Source organism: Equus asinus, chromosome 23 (assembly GCF_041296235.1).
Source record: "Equus asinus isolate D_3611 breed Donkey chromosome 23, EquAss-T2T_v2, whole genome shotgun sequence".
Classification (NCBI taxonomy): domain Eukaryota; kingdom Metazoa; phylum Chordata; class Mammalia; order Perissodactyla; family Equidae; genus Equus; species Equus asinus.
Window position 1 is genome coordinate 21,258,113 of NC_091812.1, and position 16,655 is coordinate 21,274,767.

The following is a 16,655-nucleotide window of genomic DNA, read 5'->3' on the forward strand; positions in this document are numbered from 1 at the left end:
ATTAGGTGAAATTATTATGGTTAGCCTCATCTTACAACTCAAAAATGATTTTGTTAAAAGCCAGGGAGAGGAGATGGCCTGAAGTCTTAGACACAGATGGGAATTGACTATTTGAGAAGCCAGGTCTCTAAAGGGCAGGTGATGTTACAGCCCTGGAGGAAGGTGAGAAGATGAGGATCTTCACTCCTGCCCCAGACATTCCGAGGCACTCCAGGGAGGAGCTGTGTCATTAAGAATCATGTTCCCAAACACCCTGAGTGTCACCAAAAGGTACCATTTGCCTCCGGGGCACAGGATATGTGCTTCTAGCTACTAAGCAACTCACCCTTCTTGGCTGACCTGGCCTCATTATTCTGCCTGTGGAGGAGGGGAGCAAACCTGTTGTTTTTAGGAAGACAATGTAGGGTTTCCTGACCCTTTCATTTGTGAAAGGAAAGATCCTGGTGAAAAATCAGTAAGACTAAGGAAGGACTTTGTCCCTTTTATGATGAGAACAGGATTAGGAGGGGTTATGACCTGGAGGGAAGGCTGTCAGCAGAAAATTAAGGGTAGATATCTGTCCATAACTTTCACACTTAGTCCAGTGAATATTCAGGAAAACTGTGAGAGAGACTGGTTGTTTGGATAACAGAAGAGCTCATTGAAAAAGAAGTGTTCTCGAAGGTGTACACCAATGTTTGAGGACCTGTGACTTGATGGAAAAGAGCAGAAGCTTTAGAGAGACACAGAAGACAGTGTAAGTCTTGAGTCCAGCTCATATTTTTTTCTTGAGTCTCTGTTTCCCCATGAAGTGGAGATGATAGCAGTGCTATCTAACAAAGTGATTGTGAGGATTGGATGAGCTAATACATGTCAAGAGTTTAGCACAGTGCCGGGCACAGAACATGAGCTAAAATATTTGCTCTTACTGAGAAGTTTGGATGGTTGTCATTGTACATAAGAGTGTGTCGTGGCCAACTCTGAAGAGTCTCACATTCTCTTACAAAAGTTCTTGTCCGTCTTTTTCTGAAGCAAGATGGGAAGAAGCTGGTAGAGTTTTCCCTGTGCTGATGGAGTGTTGTTTGTTTCCTTGGAGGAGGGCAGAAGTTGGGTGACAAGCCAGAGAGCCACACTCAGACACCATTTAGGAGCTTCATAAACAGAGATCCAGTTGGATGGAGTGAAATGCTAGAAAGAAAGGTGCAAGCCAAGGGCAGCAAGAGTGGGGAAGTCGATCTCATTCTCAAACCAGTAACTTGAAAAATCAGGAGTGAGCTTTCAGTTCCATGTGCCTGACTTCTTGTCCTGGGTTTCACACTGTGTGCTATTAAAGCACCCTCTGCCTCCATCTTCATGGCCTTTCTGCTCAGCTTCCCACCTCTATCGGGGCTACTATCTGGGAGCCTGGCAGAGAGGAAGTTAATCTTCCTGCCTGTGGACCCACAACTTTTGCACTGCCCAGTGGGCTGCTGACCTGCACAGAAGTGATTATTTGCGGGAGCAGAGTGGAGCGTGTAATTTGTTGCAGCATTCTTGGAGCTGCCTAGGGAGACTCTCAGGACAATGGATTGGGGTTATGTTGATTCTGGTTGAGTCACTGCTCTCTATCTTCTTTCCCATGATGAGATGGAAAATCGATCTCCAATTTGAGCTCTCGATAAGTTTCTCCTCCATCTTCTCTGCACTCAAATGATTGATCTTTCAACTCATATGTTGCTGTGTAGACTATGCCTCCAGGTGTCTGTGGGTAGCTTAACTCTGCTCTGATAGTTGTGATGAAAGTGGAAAACTAGGGGCCTCAGCTTTGAGAGACAGAATGACTCCTCACTGGAGAATCAAGTTGGGAGAAATAAAATTTCAAGTCTGATACCAAGTGTCATGACGAGGAATGTGTGTCCCCAAACCTAAGCTGAAAGAGATACTGCAATTCTATTTTCCACAAATCAACCTAATTTTGATGTGAATCTCCTATCCTACTGGAGTGGTTGGAAGTTTCTCATCTGTCTTTCCTGAACTTTCTCCCACGCAGGGAGGCATGGTCATCATGTCAGCCTGTCCCTTGGACTTGGTGGATATTTTTGGGCCATGGCAACCTGGTGAGGCCAGAAAGCCCAGTGTTTGTGGTTGTTTCTCTAGATGCACTTCACCTTTCCTCCCTAATGTCTTTTGGCCAACACGGAGCATATCCAGGGAGCAAGCTCAAGTCCCTAGGGTGTCCCCTTCCTTCTTTTTAATCTGGAAAACGTCTCTTTTTCACTGTGATAGGTTAAAGGTAGATCAAATTCTTTTGCCACTCCTCCCATTGAGAGGGAAAGTCTAATTGCCCTTCCCTTGAATCTGGGCTGGCCTTAAGGAGTAACTTGTAACCAAAAGAATGCAGTGAAAGTGACATTGCATGAAAGGCTAGTTCTGCCTGGGCCCTTTGGGAATTCTCATCCTCAGGCAAGCAAGCTACCTATTAAGGAGCCTGGCTTCCTTCTGACTACCATGCTGTGAGGAAGCCCAAGCTAGCTATGTGGAGAGGCTGCATGGAAAGAAAAAAAAGGAAGAGAAAGGAGGAGAAGAGAGGAGATGGAGAGAGAAAGAGAGATACTTCACCAGCCTCCATCTGTTCCAGTCAGCCCAACCCAGCCTGGGCACCAGGCATGCGAGTGAAGAAACCTTCAGACGCTTTCAGCCACAGCCACCATCTTACTGCAACCGTGTGAGGGATCCCAGGCAAGAAGCATTCAGCTGAACTCAGCCAATACACAGAACCATGAGAGACAAATGTAAATTATTGTTTTAAGCCCCTTTGGTTTGGAACAGTTTGTTACACAGCAATAGGTAACTGGAATACTCCTCATGTTCTATTCTGTTCAGTGGGTTTAGAGATTTGAAAACAAGTCCAGAGGTCTTGTCAGCTCTTAATTTTCACTCTGTCACATACATCCTCTGAGGTCAAGGATTGCAGATCCTGCTTCCTCTTAAATGGGGACGAAGTCTCAATCAAGGGAGGGAAAACAGGGATTAGAAAAATCCCCTAATTAATATCTAAAAATTTTCACTCACACCCAGTTTAACTTTGACCTTTGTTAGGACATAATTCCATTGTTGCACTCTTGTCAGGGTTGGCTGTTTTTAAAATTTCTTGGCTTTGTAAATTGATAGGTAAAAATAGTATTTCATTATGGCTTAATAAATATTTTAATCACCTACTATGTGCAAATTATTCTGTGAATCCCAATGAAGAATTCGAAGAAGACTAACTTTACTTGAGAAAAGAAAGCTTGAGAGAAAGAGATAAAACTACAGTTACACAATAGGAGAAGCCCCAAGCAGTAGTTCATCAATTTCCAATGAGGTCAGAGGTCAGAGGTGTCCTTGAGGGTGTAGGTAGTCTGTGAGGGCTCTGATGTGGGGGCAGGTCCTGCAGTGAATTCTCTAGCACGTGCAGGCGAACACGTCAACAACAGGATTTTGGTAGGTCGAGGGGAGGGCTTCATTTGTTCAGGGAGGGTGTGAGTGAAACCATGGTGGGCGGCATTTTGCCAATTATTTGAGTGATAAGATGAACCGGAGGAAAATGTGGAAAATAAAGCAAATACAAACAATAACAACAACAAAAAATAAAACTCAGCTGCTTGAAAAGCAGATACATACAGCTTCCATTTCTGGCCTTTCCTATTCTCTCTCAAGTGAAGTATGTCCTTCCTGACATTGGGTAGTATTTACCAAATACCAAATGAGAACCAGTGACCTCCTGTGTGTTGCCAAAGGCCCAAGGAAGTAACTTTCTGAGATGCATCTTCTAACTTGGGAGAGCAACACTGAGGGGTTGAAAGATGTGTTCTGACCTGGGAGGGTTATCACCAGGACCTTTCTATGGCCTGCAGAAGAAAAGCCACCTCATCTTCCTTTCTTGAGATCTTTACAGTGTACCAGCGATTGTTACCTGTGGGGCCTTTGCTCCCTCCCACGGGGCCTGGGTGGAATCTTTGCTGGTTCTCCTCATTTGCACAAAGCATGTGATGTAAACTATACAGTTGAGCACTGGACCCAGAGTAAGGCTTCCAGACAGGTCCTCCAAGACACTTCAGCTCATCGTGAAGAAGTCTCTCACTCTATTGAATTTCATCTGTGACTAAGTAAAACTGGCAGAATTTTCATCACCACAGAAGGTAAGAGCCAATCATTCAGCACCCACACTCCCAACAAACTTTTCAAGCTAGAAACTTCTGTCAGCTCTGGTGCCACCCTGATTGCAGGATTGGCTTGGAAGAGGGGTGACGGACACTTTTAACATCATTTCTCTTTATCCCTGAGCTGCCCCTTCCTGTCCCCTCAGGCAACTTTCAGGGGCCCCTGCTAGTTACACTTAGATGCAAATAAATCAGCATGAGCCCTAGTTCAAGTAGGACAGCTCTCTGCTGAGGCGGCAGTGTGGAAGCCCAGAACTACTGAAGCTCAGGTCTGGGAAGGACCCTTGCCATCATCTGGGCCAGCCCACTATCACACACATGGGCACCCCCAGGGACAGAAAAGCTGGTAACTTCCCAAGGCCATCGGTTGGCAGAGGCAGGTTGACTTGAGGCTATACTGGGACTTCAAGATCAGAGACATCCTTACTACACCCAGCCACCCAGCCTTTTCTCTCTTGCTTCTCCTTCTTCCTGGAGGAAAAGGAGGTGGTACTTCCAGACAATATGATAATAACTGGAATTTTGGTTTGTGACTCTTTTTTAAAAAATGTTTTTATTGTGGTCTAAATAGTTTATAACATTGTGAACTTTCAGTTGTACATTAATATTTGTCAAATACTATATAAATGTGCCTCTTCACCCCTTGTGCACACCATCCCCCCTGCTTCCCCCTGGTAATCATTAAATTGTTCTCTTTGTCTATAAGTTTCTTTATGCTGCAGATGTGAGTGAAATCATATGGTGTTTGTCTTTCTCTGTCTGGCTTATTTTGCTTAACATGATGCCCTCAATGTCCATCCATGTGGCTGTGAATGGGATGATTATGTCTTTTTTGTGGCTGAGTAGTATTCCACTGTGTGTGTGTATATATATATATATATATATATATATATATATACCACGTCTTCTGTATCCACTCATCAGTCGATGGGCACTTGGGTTTCTTCCATGTCTTGGTTATTGTGAATAACGCTGCAATGAACATAAGGGTGCATAAGTCTCTTTGTATTGTTGACTTCCAGTTCTTTGGATAAATACCCAGTAGTGGGATAGCTGGGTCATATGGTAACTCTATTTTTAGTTTTTTGAGAAATCTCCATACTGTTTTCCAAAGTGGCTGCACCAATTTGCATTCCCACCAGCAGTGAATGAGGGTTCCCTATTCTCCACAACCTCTCCAGCATTTGTTAATTTTTGTCTTGGTGATTATAGCCATTCCAATGGGCGTAAGATGACATCTAAGTGTAGATTTGCATCTCCCTGATGATTAGTGATGTTGAGCATCTTTTCACGTGCCTATTGGCCATCTGCATGTCTTCTTTGGAAAAATGTCTGTTCATATCCTCTGCCCACTTTTTGATTGGATTGTTTATTTCCTTGTATTTCAGTTGTGTGAGTTCTTTATATATTATGGAGATTCAGCCCTTGTGGGATATATGATTTGCAAATATTTTCTCCCAGGTGGTGGGTTGTTGTTTCATTTTGCTCTTGGTTTCCTTTGCCTTCCAGAAGCTCTTTAGGCTGATGAAGTACCACTTGTTTATTTTTTATTTTGTTTCCCTTGCCTGAGTGGACATCATATTTGTAATGATCCTTTTAAGGCTGATGTCAAAGAGTGTACTGCCTATAATTTCTTCCAGAAGTTTTATAGTTTCCAGTCTTACCTTCAAGTCTTTGATCATTTTTGAGTCTATTTTTGTGTATGGAAAAAGATAATTGTCTACTTTCATTCTTTGGCATGTGGCCGTCCATTTTCCCAGCACCATTTATTAAAGAGGCTTTCCTTTCTCCGTTGTATGTTCTTGGCTTCTTTGTTGAAGATGAGTTGTTGTAGATGTGTGGTTTGATTTCTGGGCCTTCAATTCTGTTCCATTAATCTTTGTGCCTGTTTTTGTACCAGTACCACACTGTTTTGATTACTATAGCTTTGTAATATGCTTTGAAGTCAGGGATTGCAATGCCACCAGCTTTGTTCTTGTTTCTCAGGATTGCTTTGGTTATTTGGGGTCTTTTGTTCCCCTATATGAGTTTTAAGATAATTTGTTCTATTTCTGTGAAGAATGTCATTGAAATTCTGATTGGGATTGCATTGAATCTGTAGATTTCTTTAAGTAGTATCGCCATTTTAGTTGTGTTTATTCTTCCAATCCATGTATATGAAATATCTTTCCATTTCTTTATGTGATTATCAATTTCTTTCAGTAATGTCTTATAGTTTTCCTTGTATAGGTCTTTCACCTCCTTGGATAAATTTACTCCTAGATATTTTATTCTTTTTGTTGCAATTGTAAATGGGGTTGTTTTCTTGAGTTGTTTTTCCACTGGTTCATTATTAAAGTATGGAAATGCCACTGATTTTTGTAAGTTGACTTTGTATGCTGCAACTTTGCTGTAGTTGTTGATTATTTCTAATAGTTTTCCAATGGATTTTTTAGGGTTTTCTATATATAAAATCATGTCGTCTGCAAAGAGTGAGAGTCTCACTTCTTCAGGGCCTATTTGGATTCCTTTTATTTCTTTTTCCTGCCCAACTGCTCTGGCCAAAACCTCTAGTACTATGTTGAATGAGTGGTGACTTGTCACTGTTGTCTTATTCCTGTCCTCAGTGGGATGGTTTTCAATTTTTCCCCATTGGGTATGATGTTGGCAATGGGTTTGTCGTATATGGTCTTTATTATGTTGAGGTATTTTCCTTTTGAACCCATTTTATTGAAAGTTTGTATCATGAACAGGTTTGGATCTTGTCAAATACTTTGTCTATGGTGATGATCATGGGGTTTTTGTTCCTCCTTTTGTTAATATGTTGTAGCACATTGATTGATTTGCAGATGTTGAACCATCCCTGTGTCCCTGGTATGAATCCCACTTGATCATGGTGTATGATCTTTTTAATGTATTGTTGTATTCAGTTTGCCAATATTTTGCTGAGGACATTTGCATCTATGTTCAGCAGCGATATTGGCCTGTAATTTTCCTTCTTTGAGTTGTCCTTGTCTGGTTTTGGGATCAGGGTGATGTTGGCCTCATAGAGTGTGTTAGGGATATTTCTATATTCCTCAATTTTTTGGAATAGTTTGAGAAGAATATATAATAAATTAAATGTTTGGTAGAATTCTGGAGAGAAGCCATCTGGTCCTGGACTTTTATTTTTCGGGATTTTGATTACCATTTCAAACTCTTCACTTCTGATTGGTCTATTCAGATTCTCTATTTTTTCTTGATTCAGGTTTGGGATGTTGTAAGAGTCTAAGAATGTCTCCACTTCCTCTAGATTGTCCAGTTTGATGATGTATAGTTTTTCATAATATTCTCTTAGAATCTTCCGTATTTCTATGATATCTGTTGTAATTTCTCCTCTTTCATTTCTAATTGTATTTATTTGAGCCTTCTCTCTTTTTTTCTTAGTGACTCTGGGTAAGAGTTTGTCAATTTTGTTTATTCCCTCCAAGAACTAGCTTCTTGTTTCATTGGTTGTTTTTTCAGTTTTTTTGTTCAATTTCATTTATTTCTGCTCTAATTTTTATTATTTCCCTCCTTCTTCTGAGTTTTGGCTTTGTTTGTTCTTCTTTTTCTAATTCTGTTAGGTGTAGTTTAAGATTGTTTATTTGAGCTTTTTCTTTTTTGTTAACATGGGCCTGTATTGCTATAAATTTCCCCCTTAGGACCACTTTTACTGCATCCCATAAGAGTTGGTATGGTATGTTTTCATTCTGGTTTGTCTCCAAGTATTTTTTTGATTTCTCTCTTATTTCTTTGATGACCCATTGGTTGTTCAGTAGCATGTTGTTTAGTCTCCACATTTTTGTTCCTTTTCCAGCTTTTTTCTTGTAGTTGATTTCTAGTTTCATGGCATTATGGTCAGAAAAGTTAATAGGAATGGTTTCAATCTTCTTAAATTTTTTGAAGTTTGCCTTGTTTCCCAATATATGGTTTATCCTTGAGAATGTTCCATGTGCACTTGAGAGGAATGTATATTCTGCTGATTTTGGATAGATTGCTCCCTATATATCTATTAAGTTCACCTGATCTAGTTTTTTGTTTGAGTCTACTATCTCTTTGTTGACTTTTTGTCTGGATGATCTATCCACTGATGTAAGTCGGGTGTGGAGGTCCCCTACTATTACTGTGTTGTCCTTGATCTCTCCTTTTAGGTTTGTTAATAGTTACTTTATATAATTTGGTGCTCCTGTGTTGGGTGCATACATATTTATAAGTTTTATGTCTTCTTTCTGGAAGGTCACTTTCATCATTATATACTGCTCCTCTACGTCTCTCTTTACCAGCTTTATATTGAAGTCTACTTTGTCTGGTGTAAGTATGGCAACACCTGCTTTCTTTTGTCTGCCATTAGCTTGGAGTATTGTCTTCCATCCCTTCACTCTGAGCCTATGTTTGTCTCTAGAGCTGGGATGTGTTTCCTGGAGGCAGCATATTGTTGGGTCTTGTTCTTTAATCCATCCTGCCACTCTGTATCTTTTGATTGGAAAATTCAGTCCATTTACATTTACAATGATTCTTGACATGTGAGGGCTTAATATTGTCATCTTATCTCACATTTCCTGGTTTATCTGCATTTCCTTTGTTTCTTGTCCTGTGTATTTTGGACTACCAATTTGATTAGGTAGTTTTCTCTGTTGGTTTTCTTTGTTTTCTCCTATCTCTATTCTAATTATTGGTGTAGTGGTTATCCTTAGGTTCATATAAAAAATCTCATAGTTGAGATAGTCCATTTTCTGATAGCCTCTGACTTCCTTAGACTATACCAATTCCATCCCTTTCCTCTTCCCCTTCTAACTTATTTTTGTCATATCTTTTTCCATCTTGTCTTGTGAGTTTGTGGTTAAAATGATGAGATCATTTTTCTTCTGGTGTTTTCCTTTTCTTTATCCTTGATGTTAAAGTTAAGTGTTTACTAACCTGTTCTGATAAAGAGCTGCTGTTTTCTGATTATTGCATATGTATCCATCTCCTTGCTCAGGAATTTGTAGCCCCTAGCCCCTTTCCTATCTTTATTTTTTCAGCTATGAGGACCTTCTTGAGGATTTCTTATAGAGGGAGTCTTGTGGCAATGAACTCTCTTAGCTTTTGTTTATCTGGGAAAGTTTCTATTTCTCTGTCTAATCTGAAGGAGATTTTCACTGCATAGAGAATTCTTGGCTGGAAGTTTTTGTCTGTCAGGATTTTGAATGTATCATTCCACTCTCTCAAAGCCTGTAAGGTTCCTGCTGAGAAATCTGCTGAAAGCGTGATAGGGGTTTCTTTGTAAGTTATTTTATTCTGTCTTGCTGCCCTTAGTATATTTTCTTTGCCCTTGACATTTGCCAGTTTAACTCCTATATGCTTTGGACTGGGTGTTTTTACGTTGACAAAGTTGGGGGATCTGGAGGCTTCTTTCACATGGATTTCCATCTTCTTTCCCAGGTTTGGGAAGTTTTTAGCTATTATTTCTTTGAACAAGCTTTCTGCTCCATTCTCCTCTTCTCCCTCTGGAAGACGCATAATCCTTATGTTACAATTCCTGATTGTGTCAGATATTTCTTTGAGAGCTTCTTCATTTCTTTTTAGTCTTATTTCTCTCTTCTCCTCCCTCTGAAGCATTTCTATAGTACTATCCTCTAACTGGCTTATTCTGTCCTCCATACTGTCAGGTCTGTTATTTAGGGAATCTTGATTTTTTGTTATTTCATCCATTGTGATTTTCATCTGTAATAATTCTGATTGGTTCTTCTTTATAGTTTCAATCTCTTTTGTGAAGAAGCTCCTGAATTTGTTAGTTTGTCTTTCTGTGTTTTCTTGTAATTCATTGAGTTTTTTTATGATAGCTGTTTTGAATTCTTTGTCATTTAGTTTATGGATTTCTGTTCCTTCAGGGTTGGTTTCTAGGTACTTGTCACTTTCCTTCTGGTATGGATCTTTAAGATACCTACTCATAATTCTTGATGGAGTGGATTTTTGTTTCCTCATGGTGGTCTCAGCTGGTCACAGCTGCCACATATCTCCACTGGGTGGAGATCAGGCACTGTGTATTCGTGGCCTGACATGAACAGGGACTCCCCAGCTCTTGCCAATGAATGCTTTTCTCTCTGAGTGACTGATCAGTGGCACATGTGGAGCATCAAGCCGAGGAAGGGTTCTCTTCTTCCCCAGTGCTTCACCTGCCTCTGCTTGTCTCTCTGTACGGAGCTCTGGGCGATTGCAGCACTGAGCACTTTCCCTTTTCTCAGCCACTGCTCTCTCACTCACAACTCTGTGCTCTTGGTGATAGTGGGCCTGGAATGCTGGGTGGGGATGAGGTACCTCTCCTCACCTGCATACTTTCCCTTCTGCAGCTGCCACAGTCTCTGCACTGTACTCCAGAGGATTCTGGGGCTGTGCACTTTCACCGTCACCACCACCAAGCCCTCTGGGCCATGGGGCTGGAGTGCTGGGCTTGGACAGGGCATCTCCCTCACCTGACCACTTTCCTTGCCACTGCTGCCATGCTTTCCACACTGTGCTCTGGACGATTCTGGGGCTGGAGTGCTGAATGGGGACAGGGCACCTCTTCTCACCTGCGAACTGTCCCACTGCCACTACCATGCTTACTGCACTATGCTGTGGATGATTCTGGGGCTGAAGTACTGGGCAGGGACTGTGCATCCTTTTTAGCTGTGCACTTCTCACTGCCACAGCCCATCTCTCTCCACAGAGCTCTTGTGGATCAGCTTCCACTTCCAGTGTCCTCTGTTGATGTATATATGTCATTTTGGTTGTATCTTAGAGGGGAGAGTCCAAGATAATAGCTCAGTCTGCCATGATGCTGATGTCACCTGGTTTGTGACTCTTAAGGATACCTCTAGCCACTGGCCTATGGGAGGATAGTCTGTATGTTCCCTTCAGAGAATAAACCAGTGATTAAACCTTAGTGATTAAAAGGTGATTAGAAATAAACACATTATACTAACAACTAACCTAATGCTTGTTATTCATTGAAAAGCTAGAAAATGCAAATGGGCACAAAGTAAAACTAAAAATATACTGCTTGTCATCTCCCACAGATATCGCCATCAACATTTAGCCTTTCAGCTTAATAGGTCTGTTCTTGGTGTCAGTACGTATATATAAATGTGTGTATAAATATGCACATATATGTAAAAATAAGAATTTTACCAAAATTGTTCATTCCATTCTCTAATATATAGTTTTGTCATTTTTTCTTGTGCATTGAATATCTTTAAGTGTAAGAGAAGGAGAGTCCTGAGTGGGCTCTCACTTCCGTACTCACTTCTATACTTTGATCAGGCATTTCTCTGTATTCTTATGTGTTTACATGGTGCTGTCAGGCTCTATGCTGTGCATGCCTAAGCAATGGACAGGCAGATTCTTCAGGTGTGAAGAGCTAGTGGATGCATCTGATATTTTCCTTCCTTCAGGGACCTCGTTTCTGCTGCAAAGAGTAAAAAAAGGCAGAGGAGCATTAAAGAAGAAAGCTGGTTTGTAATAGCTGATAATGGCTGTTAACATTCACATCCATCATTCTCTATATGTTTAGTTTCATAAAAAGCAAAACACTATTGGCTGGGTTTTCTGCGTAGTCAGAAGAGATGTAAAATAACCAAGATGTTGTTCACCCTTTGTGACTAACCACTTCAAGAAAGAGGGAGTGTGATCATCAGGGAAACTAGGCGCCTGTCAGTTTTTAAATATTTCTGACAAATTGTTCTTGTGCATGTGTGTGTGTGCATGCAGGAATCTTCCAGCACACAGAGGGCCGATTCAGGAGTTTTAGGGGCTGTGAGGGCTACAGGCCTACTAAGTGCCTGACTACTGATGTGAGAACCTTCTGCACTAAGGGCATCAGGCCTTCACGGAGTGGAAATTATAGGCCATACTGGGTTGGTCTTCTCCTAGAATAAGGAGTAGAGTTTGAGAGAAAAAAAAATGCAGCTTGGAAGAATTAGGAATGGAGGTAGGTGGAAATCATACATTTCTAGAAAGTCATCCACCCAAATAAGGCTGGTGCTAGGGTTATTGAAAGGAGCGAATGACACAATCTCCATGCAGCTCCTCATTTATAGTTAGCAGTCAGTAATTTTTAGCTGATATTCCTATTATTGTTCCGACCTTTGTCATATTACTTATCACACTGAATTATAATTTCCTGTGGGGGTGTCCTTGTCTAGACATGTGTATGCCAAGTAGTGGAGACATTCTAGGGCTAAACTGTTGTGCAGTGGGGTCTCCTTTCCCTGCCCGGTATTCTCAACTTCATCAGAGCGCTTCTCAGGCAAACTGCACAGAACATGACAGTGATATGCTTTGGGACATTGCACGTGTTCTGTGAAACCACGTTACCCCTGTAGTTCTGAGCACACAGGAGTGTTCAGCTACCCTTCTGCTTGGCCTTCACAGTTTGTTCTTCCTCCTCTCTCCTGGAGAGGAAAGGTTACATCTTGCTGTAAAGGAGGCCACCAACCTCCATATTAGTACGGGAGATGCAGGGGGTGGAGAGATGAAAGATAAAGCCTGTGGGTTTGCCACTGGGGAGGGAATTTTGGAGGAAGAGGTGTTTTCCCAGCACCTGGAGGGTACAAGAACATGAGCAGAGGCTAAAGGGCTTTGGGAAATGGTGTCGTGGGTTAGATCATGGATTCTCTTTAATGTTCCTTGAAAACAAATAAAGAAGAATTGCATTTCTTTCCAAGCAGTTTTGCTATTGATCTATGGTTCTTTAAATGTGTCTGAGGTGTGCAAAGACTGAGCCATGTGGATGCCCATGGATGTGTAAGGGCTACATGTGCACAGTCTTCTCTTGCATTCATCTCTGCCTTTGTTCAGTTGTCTTTTCTTTCTGGCCTGGGTTGAGGGGATTTCTTTCCTACCTGAGCAAAGCCTAGCTAACTGTGTAAGTGGTTTTCAATTTCTCCACAAACCATCCAACTCTTCTTGTTCCGGCTGCTTTATCTCACCATCCTAAATGGACCAAGAGCTGCCCTGTCAGATTATCTCAAAAACTGGGAATCCCTCTGCCCCAGGATCAGGACACATAGCCAGGACAATGCAATAGTTCTATGCTTAATTGGACCTCATTGTTTTTAAACTGCTGAGCTCAATGTAGACACCCTGTGTGCAATTTCGGGAGGAATTCTATCTTTCTTATTAAGCTCCTGCATGCATTAAGAATTCCATAAACGGAAGCAATCTCTTTTATGTCCTTGTGTATGAATTGTAGCTCCTAATTGTTGCCATATTTTCTTGGAGCCTTATATTCTCAAGTCATTTTAAAAATAATGTGATTAGCTGGTAATTCAGTTGGATCATGGACTACAAATTCATTGAGTTCCTTCAATCATTATAGAGGTGCTCAAGGTAAATTTTTGAGAATTCTAAAATTGGCGGCAATGCTGTTGTGTTAGGTAAGTATTTAAAAATACTCCTTTGGAGGGCAAACCTGGCATATTATGCTAACTAAGCCAAGTGTTGGACCAGCTCTTCTATGATAGGTATTAGGATTCTGCACAAGCATTCCATTTCTCATCCTGTGGGCACATGGAATTTCAGTTCCCTTCCATCTTTAAAGTTAGGCAAGATTTTTAACTTGCTTTGGCTAGTGAGATGAAGTGATGTATGTGGAAAACCCAGTGTGAGATTCAGCACATTCTTTTCCCACTGCTGGGGTGATTGTTGAAGCTGCTGTCAAGAGGAGGCCTCCATCATTCTGGCCCTTAAGCAATGATGAGAAAAGCCCTCTCCTGGCCAATCAGCATAAGCTATGGATTCTAGGTGGGAAATAAACCTTTGTGGTGTTAACCCACTGATGTGTTGGAATTTTTTGTTATGGCAGCCTAACCAAATCTATGCTGACTGATACATCTTGGCTCCATCTCTTGATGTTAAAGCTAAATTCCAGGGGAGGAGGTGATGTCAGTGACATGGTGGACTGAGCTCACCCGGGACTCTCTCCCTTCCAAACTACAACCAAAAGGAACAACTGAATTTCAACCAAAACTTCTAATAACAAAGAGATTGTCAGAGACCCACAGCAGCCAAACAATGGAGGGCGGAGAGGCTGGAGCTGCCCTCGGAGGAGCTGGAGCAGGGTAAGAGAGAACTTCGCTCCCTCCTGTAGAGACTGGGATCACTGCCACAGGTAAGGGAAGCAGTGGGGGAAGGGCCACATGTCTGCAGGATCATCCAGAACTCCCACAGACCCATGTAGTGGGAAACCTTTAAGGAGGGAAAGCTTTTCCTTTTGGGGGGGCCCCATCAAGCCAGGGCCCCAGGAAACCAGAGAGCTAGATCTGATCAGAATCCAGGTCTGCATGTGAGAGAAAGTGCTCCTCCTCCCCCAACCTGCGCTGTATGCCACCATCGTGGCTGAAGGCAGAGGGCTCAGTATGCATGGCTCTCGACCCCCATTTAGTGGTGACAGGCTGTAACTGCAACTGAAGAATAGCATCATGTGCAAAAACCGCTCCTTTACCATTCAGCAATTTATAAAAGCTCCAGACCAGAAGGAAAGCAAGAAAAACACAGAATTAAGTCCTGAGGACTTGGAAATAGGTAAACTAAGTCAAAATGAGTTCAGAGTAGTTATCATCAAAAAACTCAATGAGGTAAAGGGAAATATAGAGAAACAAGTCAACGAGTTCTGGAGTTACTTCACAAAAGAGATTGAAACTATAAAGAAGAATCAATCAGAAATACTAGAGATGAAAAATACAATGGATCTGATAAAACAGAACACAAATTCCCTGAATGCACATGTAGACATCATAGAGGAGAAAATTAGCATAATCAAAGATAGACAGGCTGAATGGCTCCAGACAGAGGAAGAAAGAGAGCTAAGAATTTTAAAAAATGAAGAAAATCTCCAAGAAATAGTGGACTCAATGATGAAATCCAATTTAAGAATTATTGGAATCCCTGAGGGCGTGGAAAAGGAAAATCGAACAGAAAGGGTGCTCAAAGAAATAATAGAAGAAAATTTCCCAAATCTAGGGATTGAAGGAGAAATGTGTGTGGAGAAAGCTTTCAGATCTCCTAGATTTGTCAATGTAAAAAGACCTACTGCAAGGCATATAGTAGTAAAAATGGCAAAAATGAATGACAAAGAAAGAATACTCAGGGCAGCAAGGCAGAAGAAAATTACTTACAAGGAACTTCTATCAGACTTTCAGCAGATTTCTCTAGAGAAACCTTACAACCTAGGAGAGAATGGAATGACGTATTCAAAACTTTAAGGGATAAAAGTCTTCAGCCAAGAATACTCTAGCTGGCAAATATATCCTTCAGATATGAGGGAGGAATTAAATCTTTTCCAGACAAACAAAAGCTAAGAGACTTTGTAGCCAAAAGACCTCCATGACAAAAAAATCCTCAACAAGGAAAAAGGGAGAAAGGGATCACAAAATACAGAGTAGGGAGAAAAATAGAATCAGAATAGGACAGCAAATATTCAACTATAGCATTAGGATAAAGGGAAGGAAACCACCAAAGCAAAGACGATATTATCACTCTAACCACAAACTCACAACATGAGTTGGAATAAGAGATAAAGCTAAATTCCAACACTAATTTATGTTTTTTCATCTTAACCTCTCTGGGCCTCAATTTCCCCATATCTGAAGTGAAGGGTTTGAATTATCAGCTTTTCTCTATAGTACCTTCCAACTCCAATATTCCATGATTCTTCACCTTTTAGTATGAAAATTATTATTGCTCCCTAACTGATAACAATTCTAGTATTTTCTCTTTGGATTCAGAGGCTGTGATTCAAACCTGAATATTGCCATTTGTTTCCTGTGTGATCTTGGGTGAGTTACTCAACCACCCTAAACTTGATCTTCCTCTCCTAGAAAATGGAAAAGCAACCAGCTCCTCTGGATTAAATCAGATGAATAGTTGAGGTAACGGAAATAAAGGGCATGGCCCACTGTGCCAGGTGCTAAGAAGGTTCTGAGAAAATGCCTGTCAATTTGGATCTGGGGAGAAGAGGAGGGGATGCTGGCATCTTCTGGTGCAGCTCAGGGAGACCACGAGGCCCAGAAGGCTTGGCCTGTCAGTTCACATGGCTTGTTAGAGAAACTAACGTTGCATAAGCTACACTAGGGGGAAAAGCAGGTATTAAATGAAGATGTATTTAAATTCATGAAGTGTTGATCTATGAAGACAGCTGATTTCTGAAAGCACTTTGCCTAATGTCTTGTCTGAGCTACTGGATTGGGGATCATTCAAAAACGTATTTTTCCCCTTTGGAACTTTAAATAATGAAAGAAAGTATCTTTATGTCCCCTGTTATTTGGAAAAATTATAAGATTATTTTCTTGGCCAATTTCCTGAGTTGGAATTTTTATGTTCATGTTCCCCCTGAGGTGCTCTGTGGGTTTCTTTCCTTTCCCTCCCTCCCTCCTCTCTTCCTTTCTCCCTTCCTTCCTTAATTAATAGAGTTTATCTTTTAGAGTAGTTTTAGGTTTACGGAAAAAGTGAGAAGAAAGTACAGAGTTCCCGTATAAT